Source organism: Equus caballus, chromosome 9 (genome assembly GCF_041296265.1).
Source record: "Equus caballus isolate H_3958 breed thoroughbred chromosome 9, TB-T2T, whole genome shotgun sequence".
In the NCBI taxonomy this organism is placed as follows: Eukaryota; Metazoa; Chordata; class Mammalia; order Perissodactyla; family Equidae; genus Equus; species Equus caballus.
Window position 1 is genome coordinate 70,442,385 of NC_091692.1, and position 20,592 is coordinate 70,462,976.

General features: G+C 35.3%; 1 long non-coding RNA gene across 1 annotated transcript in view; it reads right to left on the reverse strand.

Moving 5' to 3' along the window:
• Window positions 1-235: 235 nt before the first annotated feature.
• LOC111775098 (uncharacterized) overlaps window positions 236-20,592 on the reverse strand; it is a 103,809-nt gene continuing 83,452 nt past the window's right edge. Inside the window, exon 3 of the long non-coding RNA XR_002810597.2 lies at window positions 236-490. This is a non-coding gene — a long non-coding RNA (uncharacterized lncRNA). The remainder of the gene's footprint in view (window positions 491-20,592) is intronic.

Sequence of the window (20,592 nt, forward strand, 5' to 3'; positions counted from 1 at the left end):
TTTCTCATTTTATTGTGCTTCTCTTTATTATGCTTTGCAGATAGCGCATTTTCACAAGAGCCTCCAAAAGCAAAAAGATTATGACTTGCTGAAGGCTCAGATGATGGTTAATATTTTTTAGCAATTAAGGATTTTTTAATTAAGGCATGTACATTGTGTTTTTAGACATAATGCTATTGCACACTTTATAGTATAGTGTAAACATAACTTTTATATGTACTGAGAAACCAAAAAATTGATGTGACTTGGTTTATTGTGATATTAGCTTTATTACAGCAGTCAGGTACCAAACCCACAACATCTCCGAGGTATGCCTGCACACACAAAAACATGAGATATGCTTCCTATCCGTTTTTCTTCAGTGATTCCTTTTCCAGCGTGTATTCTTTGGTTGTGTTGTATTTCTGCCTTTTGTCTTCTCTACGTAGGTCACATTCTATTATGTCAGGATCAATGATCAAAAATGAAAACCATCTAGTAAGTCTTCTCTCTAGAATTAAAAACAAACAAACAAACAACTAAAAAACACAGTCAGGAAGCCAAGACTTTAGGTAGCAATATTTTCCACAATTTTTGAAGCAGCTTAGCAGTGCAACCACGTGGTAAGGAAAAAAAAAGGAAACTATCTTTGTTTTCTCACATTGTAGGTTTTAGCAGATGGTGCAAAGAATGAGTACAATGGGAACTTAAAAAAAATATGTTTCAGAGATTAAATTGGTGTTTGAGCCTGAGTCCCTTTATTATGAGTTTATGAAAACAACCGTAAACAAAATATTTAAGCCTAAGTTTATTCTGAACTACATTGGCTTAATAATATAAAACACATTTGAAGCAAAAGAAAAACATTCCAAAATGTTGGAATAAAAATTGATAATATGTTATGTGTTTAAAATGTCCTAGGTTCTGCTCACAGAATTTTGCCTGGAGTTTCTCATTGAATTCTCCAAAAAAGCGCTATGAGATTAGTTTGATTATTATCCTCATTTTATTGATGAGAAATTAATATATGGAGTGGTGCAGTGGCTGCTTACTTCATGTATCTAGTACATAATTTTCAGGTTTAGAGACCAGTCAGCTCAACTCTAGAGACCATACTCTCTCAACACTGACTATGTTGTGTTTATCAATTGTTAGGTGGAAAATATTCCTTCTTTCTTTCAATCTACAAATATTAAATGAGTATGTACCACTGCCCAGATACAAATCTAGGAACTGTGTTATGGCACTGAACAAACCCGACAAGATACTGTGTCCTTACAAAACTTATATTCTACTGGAGGCAAAGGGATATTATTTCTATAGAATTTCCTTTTTTATCACCATGGTAGGCAATTAGCTAGCAACAAGAAGAGTAAAAGTTTGGTCGTATAATTTTGTAATCATATGTGTTATTTCATTCAACTAAGTAGGAAGAATAAAGAATAAATAATTTTTGTCCTGAAGTCAAAGAAATGGCAGTGAGAGTCTGATAATAACTTAGTGGTTCTCATCATAGATGAGCAATCCAAATGAATGAGCTTAGAAAAAGAGGTAGACTTGGGTTTTATTGCTTGAAAAGTCTATAAACAGATGAAAATGAAACTCTTGCATAGGAAGGATTTTTGGAATTTTCAGTACTCCCAAAAACGAAGAAGAGAAAGCCTCAAAGTTGGACACAAAACCTAGCAGATTTCTGGAGCAGATTCTAAAAATGATGACCAAATCAGGAGTATTATAATATAAAGGATGGCACAATGAAGAGGCAAATAAATAAAATATTGTATATAGTTAGAATTGATAAGTGTCAAGGAGAAAAATGAAGTAGAGAAAGGCCTTAGGATTGTTGGAGAAAACTGAAACTTTATGTAGAGTGGTGTATTAATTAAAGGAACACTGATTGTTCTAAGAAATAAACGATAAAGTATGTGGCAAAAATGAGATGAAAGTTTTGTTTGTTCGTACGGAGTCCAAATTAGTCTTCCTGGTCAGTGGTAATATTCCTCTAAATGATGATTTAGGAACCCTGTGTTTTTGTATCTTGAGGTTCTGGTGATTTGAACATCTGTATCAACCACAGAGATGGGGAGGGCCTGGGGAATATTGCATGGGAAGTTTTTATGTCAAAGAGACTGTAGTATGTAGTCTATTTGTGTACCCAGGAATATGAGGAAAACTGGTTATTAGTTAGAAGTACCCACAAATAGATTTTTAAAATATGCATTAGCTAGTCATTAGCTGGAAGTAACTGAAAATAGATTCTTACATAAAAACTATTAGGAGGAGGTCAGAAACAGAGGAGATTAGGAACTGAGGGGATTTTCAGATATTTAGGGAAAGAACATTCAAAGCAGAGAAAATGGTCAGATTGAAGGCCCTCAGGTGGAAACTTATTAGCGCATTTCATAAAGAGTACGGAATGTAACAGCAGAAGATCAGGGAAATAACGCCAGATCCTAAAGAACCTGTAGGTCATTTTAGGGTCTTGTTTTTCTCTTGGATGAGACAGAGTGTCATTGGATGGATTTCAGTAAAGGAACGATGTGACTGATTTAATATCTAACACAATCACTTTTGCTGCTTGTTGACTATAGATTGAAGAAGTCAAGGTTATAAAAAGGTAGATTAACTTGGAATCAATTGCAATAATGGAGGTAAGCAATAGCGATGGCTTGGCCCAGAGTGTGCAAAAGTCTAGGTTTTGAGAAATGATCAGATTCTGAATACATTTGGGGGATTTGATATGACAAATGAGGTGAAAAATTAAACAAGTATGATAGCCACTATTTTGCTTAAACAACTAAAAAAAATAAGAGCTGTAATTACTGAGAAAACGCAGGTTACGTTAGAAGTTCAGCTTTGGACATGATAAGTTGAAAAAGTTTGTTGCAATGGGTAGTTGGATATGAGTCTAATAATAAGGATGGGGGATTTGGGTGTCAACAGCAGACATTTATAGCCATGAAAAAGACTGAAATTACCAAGAGAGCACAATATGTTAATATATTGTATAATGTAAAAAACAGTCATTTGTGGAAAAGACTAGATATAAACAAATAGATGTTAATAAAAATGATGTTGACAAATACACGGACAAAGAGAACACATTAGTGGTTATCAGAGGGGAAGAGGGTTGGTGGGTGGGCATAATGGGTAAAGGGGCACATATATATGGTGACTGACAAATAATAATGTACACCTGAAATTTCACAATGTTATAAACTATTATGACCTCAATAAAATAAAATAAAATAAAATAAATTAAATGATGTTGATGATAACACTAGTACAACCCAATTTTTTTCATTTCTATTAGAAATGACATTGATTTTTGCCTTGAAATTTTGCTTAAAAAGAAAAAACTCAGTTGATGTAAAACGCCAGCATTTCCTAATGTACTCCAGGTTTACGAAAAAACTATTATCTGACTGAAACTAATTATTACAGATAGGAATTAACATTGACATTTTATCACCAGTTATAGATTTTATAATTTTACTACAGCCACCTCTTTAAGACATTAATAAGTTAATTTAATGAAACAAACTAGACTCAGGAACTGTGATACAGGTAATTTCCTTTGACATATTATAAATTCCACCATGTCATATTGTGGAAATCAATTTATTATTTTACAGTGCATGACTCCTTAACATGTTTATTTTACCATGTTGCTAAATGAAAACATTTAAAATTGAATACTCATTTCAGATATTTTTTTCTTAGTACAATAGAATAAATTTTATTATATGAAAATGTGTTATTCCATTGCAATTATAATCCTTTGTAAAAGATCTTCTTTAAATATAAATATACATTAAGTAAGCCTATTTTATGTTTTCCATTTTTAGGTTATATTTTCTTTCACACAGTTGTAATATTTTAATTATAATGTAAGAATTAATATTCAAATCAAATTATGACAATATATATTTTAATAATTCCTACGTTTAAAAAAATACTAGTGAATATATTGTTCTCCCTATTGTAGCCACTCTTCAGTGTCATGGTGGACTTCCACCCAAAATTTAGTTCAGATGTTGAGACTGATGATGAGACACACACACACACTCCCCCCCCCAAGAGGGTTTGAAAAGGTTTATTATTAACATGATGAGGGTTTCTGGAGAAAGTAGGGCAGACTTCCCAAACTGCTCCAAACAATGGCTTCCAGGCAAGAGAGTAGGAAAAGGAGACAGGCTTTGGGTTTTTATGAGTTTAGGGACCTAGGTAAGGGTTTCTGTGCAACTCAGGGCTTACGTGGTTTGACCTTCCCACTGGTAGCACAGCAGTCAGCATCGCTCCTTCCCATTAGCTTTCTCAGACGTGGGGCAGAGGGGGAAGAAAAAGGGATGAAGCTTAAAGGATGTCTGAGGCAAACAAAAAAGTGGAGTCGGACTCTTTAATGCACTCACTCTGAAGAAAAATGAGAAAACTATAATTTACTTGATAATTAGAATGTTTGTAGTATTATCACAAAAGACATAAAATTCTAAGACGAAAACTGTGGACTACTCTTAAGCATTTCTTTATGAAACGTTACTAATGGTATATGGTTTCTTTAGTATGATTGTTCTAAAAGTTGTTTTAAAAAAGAGAGGGTGAAATACATATTGCTGAATAATAAAACACCATTCTATAACTCTCTATAAGTTTATATTTAGATCTAAACTGACATCTGGATTTAGAGCTAGATAATTCTCTTCCTTTTAATTTACCTGTATAAAGTCTTAATTTTTAGTCCTTTTGGACATTTTGCATTCTTTCCCATATGAATTCTTTGTAGCTACTTAAACACACATGCACACACACACACACAGTATTCTTAATATTAATGTAATTCAATGGTAATTCACTTTAAAGGTTAAATGTTACCTCTCACTGATTTCTAAAAGTCTTGGGAAACTGCACGAAAGATTGCATTACTAAAAATCAAAGGTATATGCAAAGTTATAGTGGAAAGGAATTTAGTTCCTCCTTTTATGTAGCAGAGACGTTTCTCACCTGTTTCCAAATCCTACGGAATTGATTAGAGAATGATACTATGTGTGCATGTCTATATTTGATGTATTTGGTTGGAATTTTCACACTGGAGAAAGCTTGACAAAGACAGAACATGTCTACAAAAACCAATTTGTTTACTGGTAATTGGGTACACTCCCCTTGTATTACTGAAGTTGTAAATTTGAATAAAAGCTTTTCCCTTGTATCTCAGCCTTTCTTTGATGATTTGTTGCCAAGAGAATGACAGTAATGCCATCAATTTATTGTTATGACTAAAGCACTGGGAAGGCATTCAAATGCAGTTTGATACGGCATTTAAAGAAAAAATGCTTTAGTACATTTTATTATAGAATTATAAATCCTCTACCATTAAAATTTATGATGTGACAAAGACATGCTAGGTGCCATATTGTTAACCATAATTTAAGAAAGGTAATGTTTTAAAACTTGATCAAATTACCAATCACCTCTTTTTTGACATTTATACTTACAAGCTGATCATAAGATATAATGCTGACATGGATTTCATATATTTTACATTGCTTCTAAACCTTGTAAATTATTTAGCATATTTTTTGTTTTATCAATGTGTAAAAGACTTTATTTGTGTATAATTAAGATGCTTACATTATTTCCCATAATCCTGTTTTTATTCAGAATTATGTATTTAGAGTAATATTATCAATGCTTTCTGTTCTCTAATGATGAAATGTTTAGAACTTGTCAGAATTTCAGAGGTATGGTACATCCATTTCTTCTTGGCAATTAAGCCCAGAGAGATTCACTAATTATTTGTTCATAGTACAGATCTCCTAATAAGAGCATTTCACTCTAATAAAAGAGAGCTTTTCCCTCCTATGTTGCTTGGAAAATGGAAACAGGATATAGTAGACACTTAGATACTTAGTATGATTAAAAAGATACTGAAAGTTTCCATTTACTGAAAATACCCTCTCCCCGTAGCCTGAGGAATATAGCTTCAGGACAGAAAATTCACAAAATAAACAACAAAACTAAAGATTATTTCATTATTATATATTATCATATATACATGGATCTAAAAGCATTAATTAATTAATTAATTAGGGCATATTAATATGCTTGTAGTTTAATAGGTCTTCAAGCTCATATTTTAAATAAGTTATCATATATAAGAAATCATCAGTCACTTCATAACTGTTCTTTTCTCACAGCAAGCAAATCATTCAGAAAACCATGCTTTTATAGTAATCAACATTTGGCAAGTATCCAGTTGCTACACTTATTTCTGCAATATCTTTAAAAATAATAAAATGTTTGATCATCTTTATAGAGTGCCACCATTTCCTGGACTGCCTCAAAAGATTTTTGAAAACAGAAATACTTTATATCAAATTTGCAGTGGTTAATACATTCTCAGAATACATGCAACTATACATTCACACCTGAAACAAAGTATATCAAAATATAAAGAATGGAAAGTTTACTAATACCCACAATGTAGGAAAAAAATTCAAAATCCCCTTTTAAAATAGTGTTATTTAAATTGCAGTCCCTTACTTGAGCATATATTATAAATTACTTTAAAAAATAAACAAGTTATATTGGTACAGGGCATTGCCTACAAGACAGGTAAAAATTTTCCATTATTAAGATGAGGAAAGCGAAGGTCAAGAAAAACTACTTGTTTATTAGAGGTGGAAGAAGTAGAATTGGTCCTTCCGACTCTAATCTCCATGCAATTTCTGGGTAAAGATTGTGAGTTGATGATCTAAAGTTATTTCAAAATGGCTGGAAGGAAGAGTTTGAAACTGGAGAAGTAAACACTGGCAAGGTCATGCAGAGTCTTTGACCCACAAAGATTTTAAAATACTGCATCATTTGCAACTCACATAATGAATGCCTGCCATAGCCAATAAAGTTGAAAAGTGGATTGGAGGCAGCAGATGGTTTTAATATTGGAGTAACAATAATATTTGCTATAGAAAAAGCTGACTTTGGAAAATGAACAAGGCAAGACGAAAGGCAAATATTCAAGTTGAGAGGATGTAATCCTAATCTAAACGAGACTTGATAATGGCCATTTAGAAGTTAGAGTAGATAAGAATTTCACTGATGTATTTCACATTTATTTTTATGGTCTTACTTTACATCATACAGCAGTTTTCAACAGCATTTTCCAGTTTCCATATCTTTCTTCTCTGGTTTACTACAGTTCAGGTTCCTCCTGTGGCTGTGCTGCATTCACATGCTCTGAGCATGTAGTCTAGCTCCCAAGAACCTATACTTCACTAAAGGTTTAGCAGGCTACCACTTTCCTCAGTTTACCCTAGATATGCAAGTGAGTGCTAGGCAAGATACCTGTATCCAGAAACATTACGATAGAAATTGGAAGCCTTTGTAACATCATGTGACATCTAGAAGGCTCATGAAAGATTAACTGGGTGTCTTAAATTGCAGGTAGGCTACCATAACCCAGCTTCAAGATGTAGATGATAATTGAGGATCAAAGCAGGTAGAATATATGGTCCAGGAACCAAGGTGTGGAAGCAAGCGTGGCCCCAATTGCCATTAGTTCCAATGACCCACTGGGGGACTTTGTGTTTCTAATCCTTCAATTCTATGCTCTATAGGGTTAAAGATCTGGTCCCAAAGTGGGTGCCATTCTTGCCAGGAGACACAGTAAGGTCCTAATGAGCTACCTACTATAGCTGCCACTTGGGCATTTTGAATGCCTGGTTTCCAGAGACCAGGAAGGGAGTAGCAAAACAATTATTCTGGCACATATATCTTATCCAGATTACAAGAGACAGCGGAATTTTTTTTTTCCACAATAGGAGCAGAGAGGAATATTGGTGAGATCCTGTTTGGATAGCACTTTGTGTTACCTTGCCAAATTGTGAAGCTCAATGAGCCTGTGCAGCAACCCCCTTCCTCATGAGATTTTCAGCATCAGGGTGTTAGACTCCATAGGAATAAGCTTTTGGGTCACAGCGCCAGATTAACAAAATCATAGAAATGAAAACAAGGGTGAAGAAAATGGGTAGTGGAGGAAAAGAAAGTGAGTACCAGTTGTGGTCCTGAGACCAACTGCAGTGGTGGGGGCTATAGTTTATCCACTTAAACTCCTTTTTCTAAGTTTCACGTGGAAGCCATGAAAAAACTGCTCCATAAATATAGATGCAATTTGTTATATGCAAGAGGTGCATGTTTCTCCTTCAGATTTCTATTTCAGAGGGAAACTGCTGTGAGTAATGTAGTAAACAGATAGTCTTTTGCTTCTGCACCATTGAAATCTACCATTAATCCTCCTGCCAAAGTCAAACTATTTCCAGGATGTTCCTAGTCAATGACTGAATGAGGGTACTAGAGCTGGTTAACTCATGTACATCATGGACCACTCTAATGAACAGTCTTTGCTTTAGAGCTCTTCAGGGGCCTCGCTAATGTTCTTTCAGAGCCACACTGCCCTTTAGGGCTTTTTCTACCCAATCCTTCCTCCTTACCCCTCTCCTTTTACAAGTGTCAGACTTGTATCACAGTCTGAAAGCTTTCCCCACTGATTCCTGCTCCCTCTCCCCTTAAACCTGAACAAGTATTTCCTCTAACAAATCTCCTATATTTCCAATTTTGTCTCAGCATCTGTTTCTTAAAGAACCCAAACTGCCACACAAAGGTACTAGGCTCCTGATAATATCTCTAAAATTTGAAGAATTGCCTCAGGAACTTTGGAAAATACATTTAGATTAGGGGGAGTCAGGTAGATAAAAAGAGACATGGGCTTTTTTTGGTACTATAATATTTGTTGAGTGTGCCTATTAAAATTCTGCTAACCTAACTCCTCCATAGATTTGAAATAATAAAGTGTTAATGTATTAGCAACTTATTTATTCAAGAAAATAATAAAATATTTAACATACTGCATGATGTTTTCAGAATATTTTTCTTAGTGTTTTGGGGCAGGGTCTAGAATAATGGGGAAATAAAGTTACATTTAATAAAGATATAGAAAAGTGTTCTGGAAATACATAAATTGTAGAGGGTCTGCTTTAGATGAATAGTTTCCATTGTGAATTAACTCCAGTGTTATTTTGCCATTTTAAAATTATTTTAGACTTTTAGTTTATCATCTATAAATAATGTACCTTGCAATCTACATGTTTCAGTTCATATTATGAAAAAAATACTGTTTTCCCCTGGCTGAAAATCATAACTGGCTGAAAAAAAGCAAATGTAATATCTTTAGTAGGTGGATAATTGGATTTCCCCAAGCCTGAAACAGTAAATTATTATTAAACAAAGAGCTCTTTTTCCTTGTCATCATAGTCACTCTTTCATGTTTATATAAACATGCTAAAAAACGTCTTCTCTCAAAATGTCAGTCTTATAAGTAGAGTAAGCACATTGGAGCAATATGAAAATAGTCATTAGGGAAATGCAAATCAAAATCACAATGAGACACCATTTCACACCCACTAGGATGTCTATAATCCAAAAAGACAGACAAAAAGTTTTGGAGAGACTGTAGAGAAACTGGAACCCTCAGACATTGCTGATGGGATTGTAAAATGGGGCAACTCTTTTGGAAGATAAATTGGCAATTCCTCAAAATGTTAAATATATAGTCTACTCCTAGCTATATACTTAAGAGAAAGGAAAACATATGCCCACACAAAAACTTTTACACAAATGTTCATAGCAGTATTATTCATAATATACAAAAGTAGAACCACCCAAATATCCATCCATGATAAATGGATAAACGAAATGTCATATATTCATACATGGGATATTATTGGCAATAAACAGAACAGAATATTAATACATGGTACAACATGGATGAACTTCAAAAACACTATGCTAAATTAAAGAAGTCAGTCACAAAAAAATCACATACTGAATGAGTCAATCTGTATAAAATGTCCAGAATAGGCAAATCTACATATAGAGATAAAGTAGATTAATGGTTGCCTAAAACTGGGAATAATTCAGCACATTTTCTACATTTGTTTTAGAGTTTGTTTATAGTTTAAAAACTTTAAGTTTGTCTTGGAGTATTTTGGCTAAATATTATTTTATTCTTTTGTTTAATTTTGTATTTTAGATTTCAAATGTTGGAGGATGATTATTTTTGTTATGAAGAATATAATTAAAATTTTCTTATCAAAAATACATGCTTCCTACCACCTATGTATAAAAAAGTAGATACCTTTTTATTATACCACTGTTCGTATGGCTCAACGATTTCAAATTTATCGTCACAATCACTGTTTGGCATCTATGAAGCCCATTACAGTCTATCATTGATTTTCAATTATTATTTAATTATTAAAACCAACGAATTATGAATGTAAGTGATAATCCTAAATCTTTATTATGTGAATTCTGGACACAATACTCATGGACAAACTATTATCCAATTAATCTTGTTTAGAAGAAGTAATTCATACACACTTAAGCTATACACAAATTTTGAGTGTTTGTGTTCAGGGTTATTGATATCCCCTTCATGAACTAAAGCCATGCCAATATGAGAATCCTAACAAACTTTAGTAGAGCTTGAGAACAGAACAAGAAAAGGATGTGTTGAATTCTCCAACTACAGTTGTGTATTTGTGTACTTCTCCTTCTAGCTCATTAGGTTTTGCTTCATGCATTGAGTCTCTGTTGTTTGGTGAATACACAATTAGGATCTTTATGTCTTCATGGTGAATTGATTAATTTATCAGTGTACATTGTCCCTTTTTGTTTCTAGTCTTTTATCCGTTCTTAGGTCTACTTCTTTGGATAGTAGTATACCCACCCTTACATTGTTTGCTTAATATTTGCATGATATACCTTTTTCCGTCCTTTTGCTTTGAATCTACCTTTGTTACTGAATTTGAAGTGTCTCTTGTACATGGCACATAGTTTGGTCATATTTTTTCTCCACTCTCTCAGTCTCTCTTTGATTGGCTATTTGGACCATTTATATATAATCATTGACATGTTAGCTCTTAAATCTGTCATTTTACTGTTTTTCTGTGTGTGTTTCCTCTGCTGCTTTTTCTTCTGTTCCTCTCTTCTTGCATTCCCGAGTTACTTAACACTTTTTGTGTTTTTTGAATATATTTTTCGTATATTTTCCTTACTGGTTGCTCTGGGTATTGCAATATACATAATTGACTTATTACAGTCTACTGGAATCAACATTTGAGTAAAGTATGAAAGCATCATTTAGGTCCCTTTACTGTCCCCACTTTAAAATATCATTGTCATGATTATCATCTAGTGTTATAATTTTTTCCAATCATTAAATATCATTTATAAAACCCAGGAGGAAAAGACTACTAATTGCATGTGCATGAATTTCTGCTCTTTCTGTTCTTTTTTCCTTCCTGATGCTCCAAAACGTTTTTATCATTTCCTTGCTTTTTCACTAACTTCCTTTAGCCAATCTTTAGGGAAAGGTGTGCTAGTGACAAATCCACTTAGTTTTCCATTGTCTAAGTGTGTTTTTATATACTTTTTATTCCTGAAGAATAGTTTCGATGGTTATAGAACTCACAATTGACAGTTCAATTCTTTCAACACTTGAAAATTTTGTAGTGCTTTCTTGTGGCCTCTATGGCTTCAGGTGACAAAACTGCTCTCATTAGAATTAGTATTCCCTTACAGGTGATACTTCATCTCTCCTTCACTGCATTCAGACTTTTCCTTTGTCCTTTATTGTTAAAAATATAATTAGTATGTCTCTTGGAATTTTTGGGGTGTTTACTGTTTGGAATATGTTCAACATTTTGAGTCTGTATGTTTGTGCCTTTCATCAAATTTCTGAAATGTCCAACCATTACTTCTGTGAATACTCTTTCAGCTCCATTTTCTTTCTCCTACCATTCTTTGTCTTTGATGACACAAATGCTGATCTTTTGTTATTTTCCCACAGATCTCTGAGTCTCTGTTCATTTCTGTTTTCATTCTACATTCCTCTGTTATTCAGATTGAATGAATTCTGTCCATCTGTCCTCCAGTTCACGGATTTTATCCTGTTGTCTGTACCCTACTATCAAGCCCATCTAGCAAATTGTTTTGCTGTCATTTAATCTTTAGTTCCATCTTTTTTGTCTATTTCTATAACTTTTATTGAGGCTTTCCCATTTATTTGTTTCAAGAATATTGATTTTTGAAGCACTTTTACGAAAACTTCAAAATTCTTGTCAGATAAATCAAACATCTCATTCATTTCAGTGTTGTCTATCACGTGTCCTTTCTTAAACAAGTTGTGATTATCTTGGTTCTTGGTATGATGGAGGATTTTTGATTACATCCTGGACATTTGTCAGAAGACTCTTGGCCCTATTTAAATCTTTTATTATAGAAGGAAGTCATCATGTTTGGGTTTAGCATGCATTTTCCAGCCTACTTTTGTTTGCTGTGTTTCAATGAACATTTAAACTTCAGGACTTTTGCATATTATTTTTGGTCTGCTTGGCTCATCTGGTGCCTCTGGGGATTTCACTATTCAATTCTTAGAGGTGCCACCTTACCTGACAGAAAGGGTGTACCTGGGCCAGGCATCAGTGTGTCTTCCAGTGAAGGAGGGGAGGCTCAGAATTGCAGAGATGAAGAGCCTTCCAGGGCTGGACAATTGTATTGGTCAGCTCTGCTCTGGCTTTGTTGGACGCAGACTGCATGCTGGGATGGGTAGATTTTGTGGCAGCCCTCCCTCACCAGTATCTCCCTGGAGTTTATCTATTTCTAAATTTTGTTTAATTGCTTAGAATCCCAGTTAACTATATAAAATAATTATTTTCATAACATATTAATGTAATTATCCATAGACACTGTCTCTTCTGTCTAGAATTTTAATCAGAATCTTAGATTTCAGAAATTCCAACACTGCTATCTCAATTAATTTGCTTAAAATGTAAAATATTCGACTTGGTCTTAAGAAGAAAGTCTCAAATCTATTATAATACCTAGGGCTCATTAATAGCCTTATGCAGTTTTTGAAGATGAAGTTCTCTTATTTTTCTGCAAACCTGACTTGTCATTGGGCACATTGACAGCATAAGCTTTGAATGTAAAGACAAGTTAGAAGCAATAGCATGGTAGGACTACACATTCATTCATTGTCCCAGCATGGAGATAATGCAATCTGAAGGGTAAGAATCCCCTGGTCTGGAGTCAGGAAGACCTGGGCTCAAACATTGGCTTGCCCATCTTAACTATACAGGCTTCATCAATCTACATAATCTCTCCAGACCTCTTTACTGCTAAATAGTGGATAATAATATACACCTCTAGGCAAGTGATGTCTTAAATGATTAAATGTAGGATACTCCCTTTCATCAATTCTCACTCAGTACCATTAGGGAAAAAGAATTTTTCTTTGTTTGTTTGAGGAAGATTAGCCCTGAGCTAACAACCTCTGCCAATCCTCCTCTTTTTGCTGAGGAAGACTGGCCCTGAGCTAACATCTGTGCCCATCTTCCTCTACTTTATATGTGGGATGCCTGCCACAGCATGGCTTGATAAGCAGTGTGTAGGTCTGCACCCAGGGTCCGAACCAGTGAACCCTGGGCCGCCAAAGCAGAACATGCAAACTTAACCGCTGCACCGCTGGGCTGGCCCCAGGGAAAAAGATTTTGCACCATGGTCAAATGTGATGTGACTACACCACAGTTTGAGGAAAGTAATAAACTGAGAGGTTGCTGCTTTTTTTGCCTTCTATGAATGCAAAGACATCAAATTTCCAAGAGTCTTCAACTATTTGTGACTGAAGAATCATAGCAAGGAAGTGACTAAAATTGTAGAAGCAGCAACTGAAGGAATCCCCAGTTCCTCTAAAGAGCCCATTTCAACAGTGCCTGTTTCAGAGGGAGCTAACCTTGCTGAGGGAAGTAGTAATGGTAGCACAGATGGATGTGAATAAAAGTGAGTACCGAAGTAGCCCCATTAAATGTAATTGTTCGTCCTGATAACTCATCATATAAAACTGTCTCTTGTAAAGTAAAATTTACAGCTGTAGAAGTCTACTTCTGCCTAAATATTGTTCACTTATAGAGAATTAATAGTTTTGAATAATTACCCTCAAAATTTTTTAGCAAGGTAACTTTCACTGAGGGGAAAGAAATTGAATTAACAGTTGAAAGATTTTTCTTCTGCCCTGGGCCATGGGGTTTACTTAAATCAGAACCGAAGATCATCCTTCGCCTCTAAACTCTGCTAAGGATTTGTTTATAAGACTAAAATACATGTGAATTTTTATTTCCAACTATGTTTCTTCAGAGAAAACTTAAGTCATGGAAGAAAAATGCACTCTCCAGAGACCTACTTCAGAAACGCTACCTCCACATTTCTCCTCTGATTCTTAGATACAATCAAATTTGCAGAACATTGGGTAAATCATTGCATAAGCCAGAAAGACACATTTCCTTCTAAAAGGCATAATTTCCGCATACATTTATTCATTTATTCAGTAAAAATTTACAAATAGCTACTCTATACTAGAGGCTTTTCTACATGCTTGGAATTAACTAATGAGTAAGACATCAAATAAAGTCGCTCTCTTTGGGGCCGGCCTGGTAGCACAGTGGTTAAGTTTGTGCACTCTGCTTCAGTGGTCTAGGGTTAGTGGGTTTGGATCACGGGCACAAACCTACACACTGCTCATCAAGCCATGCTGTGGCAGTGTCCCACATAGAAAACAGAGGAAGACTGACACAGATGTTAGCTCAGCGACAATCTTCTTCAAGCAAAAAGAGGAAGACTGGGAACAGATTTTAGCTCAGGGCCAATCTTCCTCACCAGAAAAAAAAAAAAATTCCTCTCTTCATGGTACTTACCCCCTAGTAGAAGGGAGAAGTATTAAACAGTAAATCTATCTGTAAAATAAATTGGGATTTTTTTGTTGTTTCTTTTTTTCAGGGGAAGATTCATCCTAAGCCAATATTTCTCCTTTTTCTTCTTTCCCCCCTCAAAGTCCCAGTACATAGTTGTAAGTTCTTCTGGTTCTTCTGTGTGAGCTGCCACCACAGCATGGCTACAGACAGACAAGTGGTGTGGTGCCATGCCTGAAAGTGAACCTCGGCTGCCGAAGTGGAGTGAGCCAAACTACTAGGCCATCAGGGCTGGCTCAAATAAATTGTGTTTTTAATAAATTATTTAGTGTGATAGAGGTAATAAGAGCCACAAAAAATAACTGAAATGTTAGAGACTTACAGTTGAATATTAAATATGTCTTCGTAAGAAGGTGACATTTCAACAAAGATTTGAAAGAGGTAAGGTTGTTAAGCTAAGTGCATATCTAGGAAAAGAATATTCTAGGCAAAGAGAAATAACTAAGCAAAATCCCTAATGTGGTTGTGTTATTTGTATTTTCAGGCAACTTCAAGAGTACAGAGAAGTTGAAACATTGTACGCAAAACGGTATATTCATTAAGATGTCCCAGGGTTCATGGAAGTGGATTGTGATGGTTAATTTTATGTGTCAACTTGACTGGATCACAGATTTCCCAGATATTTGGCTAAATGTTATTTTTAAGCGTGTCTGCGAGAATGTTTCCAAATGAAATTAGCTTTTGAATTGGGATACTCAGTAAAGCGATTTGCCCTGACCAATTATGTGGGCATCATGTAATCCACTGAGGACCTGAATAGAACAAAAAGGCAGCGGAAGGAAGAATTCTATTCTTCCTGCCTGACTACTTGAGCTGGACATTGATTTTCTCCTGTCCTCTGTACTTCTGGTTCTTAGGCCTTCAACCTGGACTGAGATCTACATCATCAGCCCTCCTGCTTCTCAGGCCTTTGGACTCTGAATTATACCACCAGCTTTCCTGGCTCTTTAGCTGACAGCAGTTCTTCAGATCATGGGACATCTTAGGCTCCATAATTGCGTGAGCCAATTGCTTATAATAAACATTTCCTATATATATATATATATATATATATATATATATATATATATATATATATATATATATATCTCGTATTGGTTCTGTTTCTCTAGAGAACTCTAATACAGAGGCATATCATTCCTGGATCTTGAAGACTATTATTAGAACTTTGACATTTGCTTTTATTGTAAGTAAAATGGAAGACACTGGGATTTTGAGCAGAGAATGACATGATATGAATTAAATTCACAAAGAATCTTTTTTTTTTTAAGAATGGACTGTAAGGGAACAAGGAGAGAATCAGAAAGACTTTTGGGAGATTACTGCAGTAATTCAAGAGAGAGAGAATTGTGTGTGACAGCTGGATGTTAGTGATGGAGTAGACAAGATATGATTTGGGATATATTCCAAAGGTGGAGCCATTAGCATTTTCTGATAAGATGCTGCATGTTAAGTGTAAGAGAAAAAGGCGAGTCAGTATGATACTGAGTATCTTAGTTTGAGTAACTAGAGGGAATGAATTAACCTCTTACAGAGATGGGGAAGGAAGATGGAATTAAAAGACTAGGAATACAGTAGCTCATCCAGCTGTATGTAACTGTGCTCTTTTTTTATATGTAAGCTGCATGTGTACTTTTAGGGAAGAAAAATATTAATACCTGAAAATTCTTTCCTTATCACTCTTTTAGAAATCCATCTTGCCCCTTGGCTATATATGTTTCCATGGCTTAGGGAAAAAAAGGTAAAAATTAATCCATTGAACTTCCCACAATTTCAGACTGGAGGAAAATATCTCAAGATTTCAGATCACTTCCCTACTTTTCTATATAGATCTTCTTATAATTCCTATAGGGTATTGGCAATGGACATAACCTTTCTAACCTTTCTGTGAGGAGTCCTAATTTTTTTAAGTAAGCAACACCTGCTAAATGGAGTATTCAGATTATCATCTTTGCTCAGGTGGCTGGAAGCAATGAGTAATCACTAGATATTACTTGATATTATATTTGCTTGGGTAGTATTCTCCAAATTTCACAACAATCCATCCATATGAAATGATGCTACAGGCATTGCACATTGTAATAAATTATAGAGAATATGGGGGAATCTATATGGAACTTGGTAAGTAACACAATTAAATTTTCTTTATACTATATGACTATGATAAATGTAAAGTGTTAGAATAGATATTAAAATAAAACATGTATAAAAATCCAAATGAAACCTTTTCAAATTTATAATAAACATATTTACTGCAATTGTGTGTGTGTGTGTGTGTGTGTGAGGAAGATTGGCTCTGAGCTAACGTCTGTTGACAGTCTTTTTGCTTGATGAAGATTGTCCCTGAGCTAACATCCTTGCTGATCTTCCTCTCTTTTCTATATGAGACCCCGCCACAGCATGGCTTGATGAGGGGTATGTACATCCATGCCCGGGATCCTAACTTGTGAACCCTGGGTTGCCAAAGTGGAGTGCACGAACTTAAACACTATGCCAGAAGGCAAGACCCTAGACTTTTTATTTTTTTTAATTAATGTTATGATAGATTACACCCTTGTGAGATTTCAGTTGTACATTTTTGTTAGTCATGTTGTGGGTGCACCATGTCCCCCTTTGTGCCCTCCCCCCACCCCCCCTTTTCCCTGGTAACCACCGATCAGATCTCCTTGTCAATATATTAACTTCCACCTATGAGTGGAGTCATATAGAGTTTGTCTTTCTCTGACTGGCTTATTTCACTTAACATAATACCCTCGAGGTCCAACCACGTTGCTGCGAATGGGCCAATTTTGTCTTTTTTTATGGCTGAGTAGTATTCCATTGTGTATATATACCACATCTTTATCCAATCATCAGTTTCTGGGCATGGAGTTTGGTTCCACGTCTTGGCTATTGTAAATAATGCTGCGATGAACATAGGGGTGCAAGGGACTCTTGGGATTTCTGATTTCAGGTTCTTAGGATAGATACCCAGTAATGGGATGGCTGGGTCATAGGGTATTTCTATTTTTAACTTTTTGAGAAATCTCCATACTGTTTTCCATAGTGGCTGTACCAGTTTGCATTCCCACCAACAGTGTATGAGGGTTCCTTTTTCTCCACAACCTCTCCAACATTTGTCACTCTTGGTTTTGGATGTTTTTGCCAATCTAACGGGTGTAAGGTGATATCTTAGTGAAGTTTTGATTTGCATTTCCCTGATGATTAGCGATGATGAACATCTTTTCATGTGTCTATTGGCCATATTCATATCTTCTTTGGAGAAATGTCCGTTCATGTCCTCTGACCATTTTTTGATCGGGTTGTTTGTTTTTTTGTTGTTAAGCCGTGTGAGTTCTTTGTATATTATGGAGATTAACCCTTTGTCGGATAAGTGGCTTGTAAATATTTTTTCCCAATTAGTGAGCTGTTTTTTTGTTTCAATCCTGTTTTCCCTTGCCTTAAAGAAGCTCTTTAGTCTGATGAAGTCCCATTTGTTTATTCTTTCTATTGTTTCCCTCAACTGGGGAGTTATGGTGTCCGAAAAGATTCTTTTGAAACTGATGTCAAAGAGTGTACTGCATATATTCTCTTCCAGAAGACTTATTGTTTCAGGCCTAATCTTTAGGTCTTTGATCCATTTTGAGTTTATTTTGGTGTGTGGTGAAAAAGAATGGTCAATTTTCAATCTTTTGCATGTGGCTGTCCAGTTTTCCCAGCACCATTTGTTGAAGAGACTTTCTTTTCTCCATTGTAGGCCCTCTGCTCCTTTGTCGAAGATTAGCTGCCCATAGATGTGTGGTTTTATCTCTGGGCTTTCAATTCTGTTCCATTGATCTGTGGACCTATTTTTGTACCAGTACCATGCTGTTTTGATCACTGTAGCTTTGTAGTATGTTTTGAAATCGGGGATTGTGATTCCGCCGGCTTTGTTTTTCTTGCTCAGGATTGCTTTAGCAATTCGCAGTCTTTTGTTGCCCCATATGAATTTTAGGATTCTTTGTTCAATTTCTGTGAAGAATGTTCTTGGGATTCTGATTGGGATAGCATTGAATCTGTAGATTGCTTTAGGTAGTATGGACATTTTAACTATGTTTATTCTTCCAATCCATGTGCATGGAATGTCGTTCCACCTCTTTATGTCGTCATCAATTTCTTTCAAGAAAGTCTTGTAGTTTTCATTGTAGAGATCCTTCACTTCCTTGGTTAAGTTTATCCCAAGGTATTTTATTCTTTTCGTTGCAATTGTGAATGGGATTGAGTTCTTGAGTTCTTTTTCTGTTAGTTCATTGTTAGTGTATAGAAATGCTACTGATTTATGCACGTTAATTTTATACCCTGCTACTTTGCTGTAGTTGTTGATTATTTCTAACAGTTTTTCTATGGATTCTTTGGGGTTTTCTATATATAAGATCATGTCGTCTGCAAACAGCGAGAGTTTTACTTCTTCATTGCCTATTTGGATTCCTTTTATTTCTTTTTCCAGCCAAATTGCTCTGGCCAACACCTCCAGTACTATGTTGAATAGGAGTGGTGAAAGTGGGCACCCTTGTCTTGTTCCTGTCCTCAGAGGGATGGCTTTCAGTTTTTGTCCATTGAGTATGATGTTGGCTGTGGGTCTGTCATATATGGCCTTTATTATGTTGAGGTACTTTCCTTCTATACCCATTTTACTGAGGGGTTTTATCATAAATGGGTGTTGGATCTTGTCGAATGCTTTCTCTGCATCTATTGAGATGATCATGTGGTTTTTGTTTTTCATTTTGTTGATGTAGTGTATCACGTTGATTGACTTGCGGATGTTGAACCATCCCTGTGTCCCTGGTATAAATCCCACTTGATCATGGTGTATAATCTTTTTGATGTATTGCTGTATTCGGTTTGCCAGAATTTTGTTGAGGATTTTTGCATCTATGTTCATCAGTGATATCGGCCTGTAGTTCTCCTTCTTTGTGTTGTCCTTGTCAGGTTTGGGGATCAGAGTGATGTTGGTTTCATAGAATGTGTTAGGGAGTACTCCATCTTCCTCAATTTTCTGGAATAGTTTGAGAAGAATAGGTATTAAGTCTTCTTTGAATGCTTGGTAGAATTCTCCAGAGAAGCCGTCTGGTCCTGGACTCTTATTTTTGGGGAGGTTTTTGATTACCGTTTCTATTTCCTTACTTGTGATTGGCCTATTCAGATTCTCCATTTCTTCCTGATTCAGTTTGGGGTGATTGTAGGAGTCTAGGAATTTGTCCATTTCTTCCAGGTTGTTCAATTTGTTGGCATATAGTTTTTCATAGTATTCTCTTATGATCCCTTGTATTTCATTGGTATCTGTTGTGATTTCTCCTCTCTCATTCCTAATTTTATTTATTTGCGATTTCTCTCTTCTTTTCTTGGTGAGTCTGGCTAAAGGTTTGTTGATTTTGTTAATTTTTTCGAAGAACCAACTCTGTTTCATTGATCCTTTCTATTGTCTTTTTTGTTTCAATATCATTTATTTCTGCTCTTTTTTTAATTATTTCCCTCCTTCTACTGACTCTGGGCTTTGTTTGTTCTTCTTTTTCTAGTTCTGTTAGGTGTCGTTTCAGGTTGCTTATGTGAGCTTTTTCTTGTTTAGTGAGGTGAGCCTGTATTGCGATGAATTTCCCTCTTAGGACTGCTTTTGCTGCATCCCAAATGATTTGGTATGTCGTGTTCTCATTTTCATTTGTCTCCAGATAATATTTGATTTCTTCTTTAATTTCTTCAATGATCCATTGTTTGTTCGGAAGCGTGTTGTTTAGTC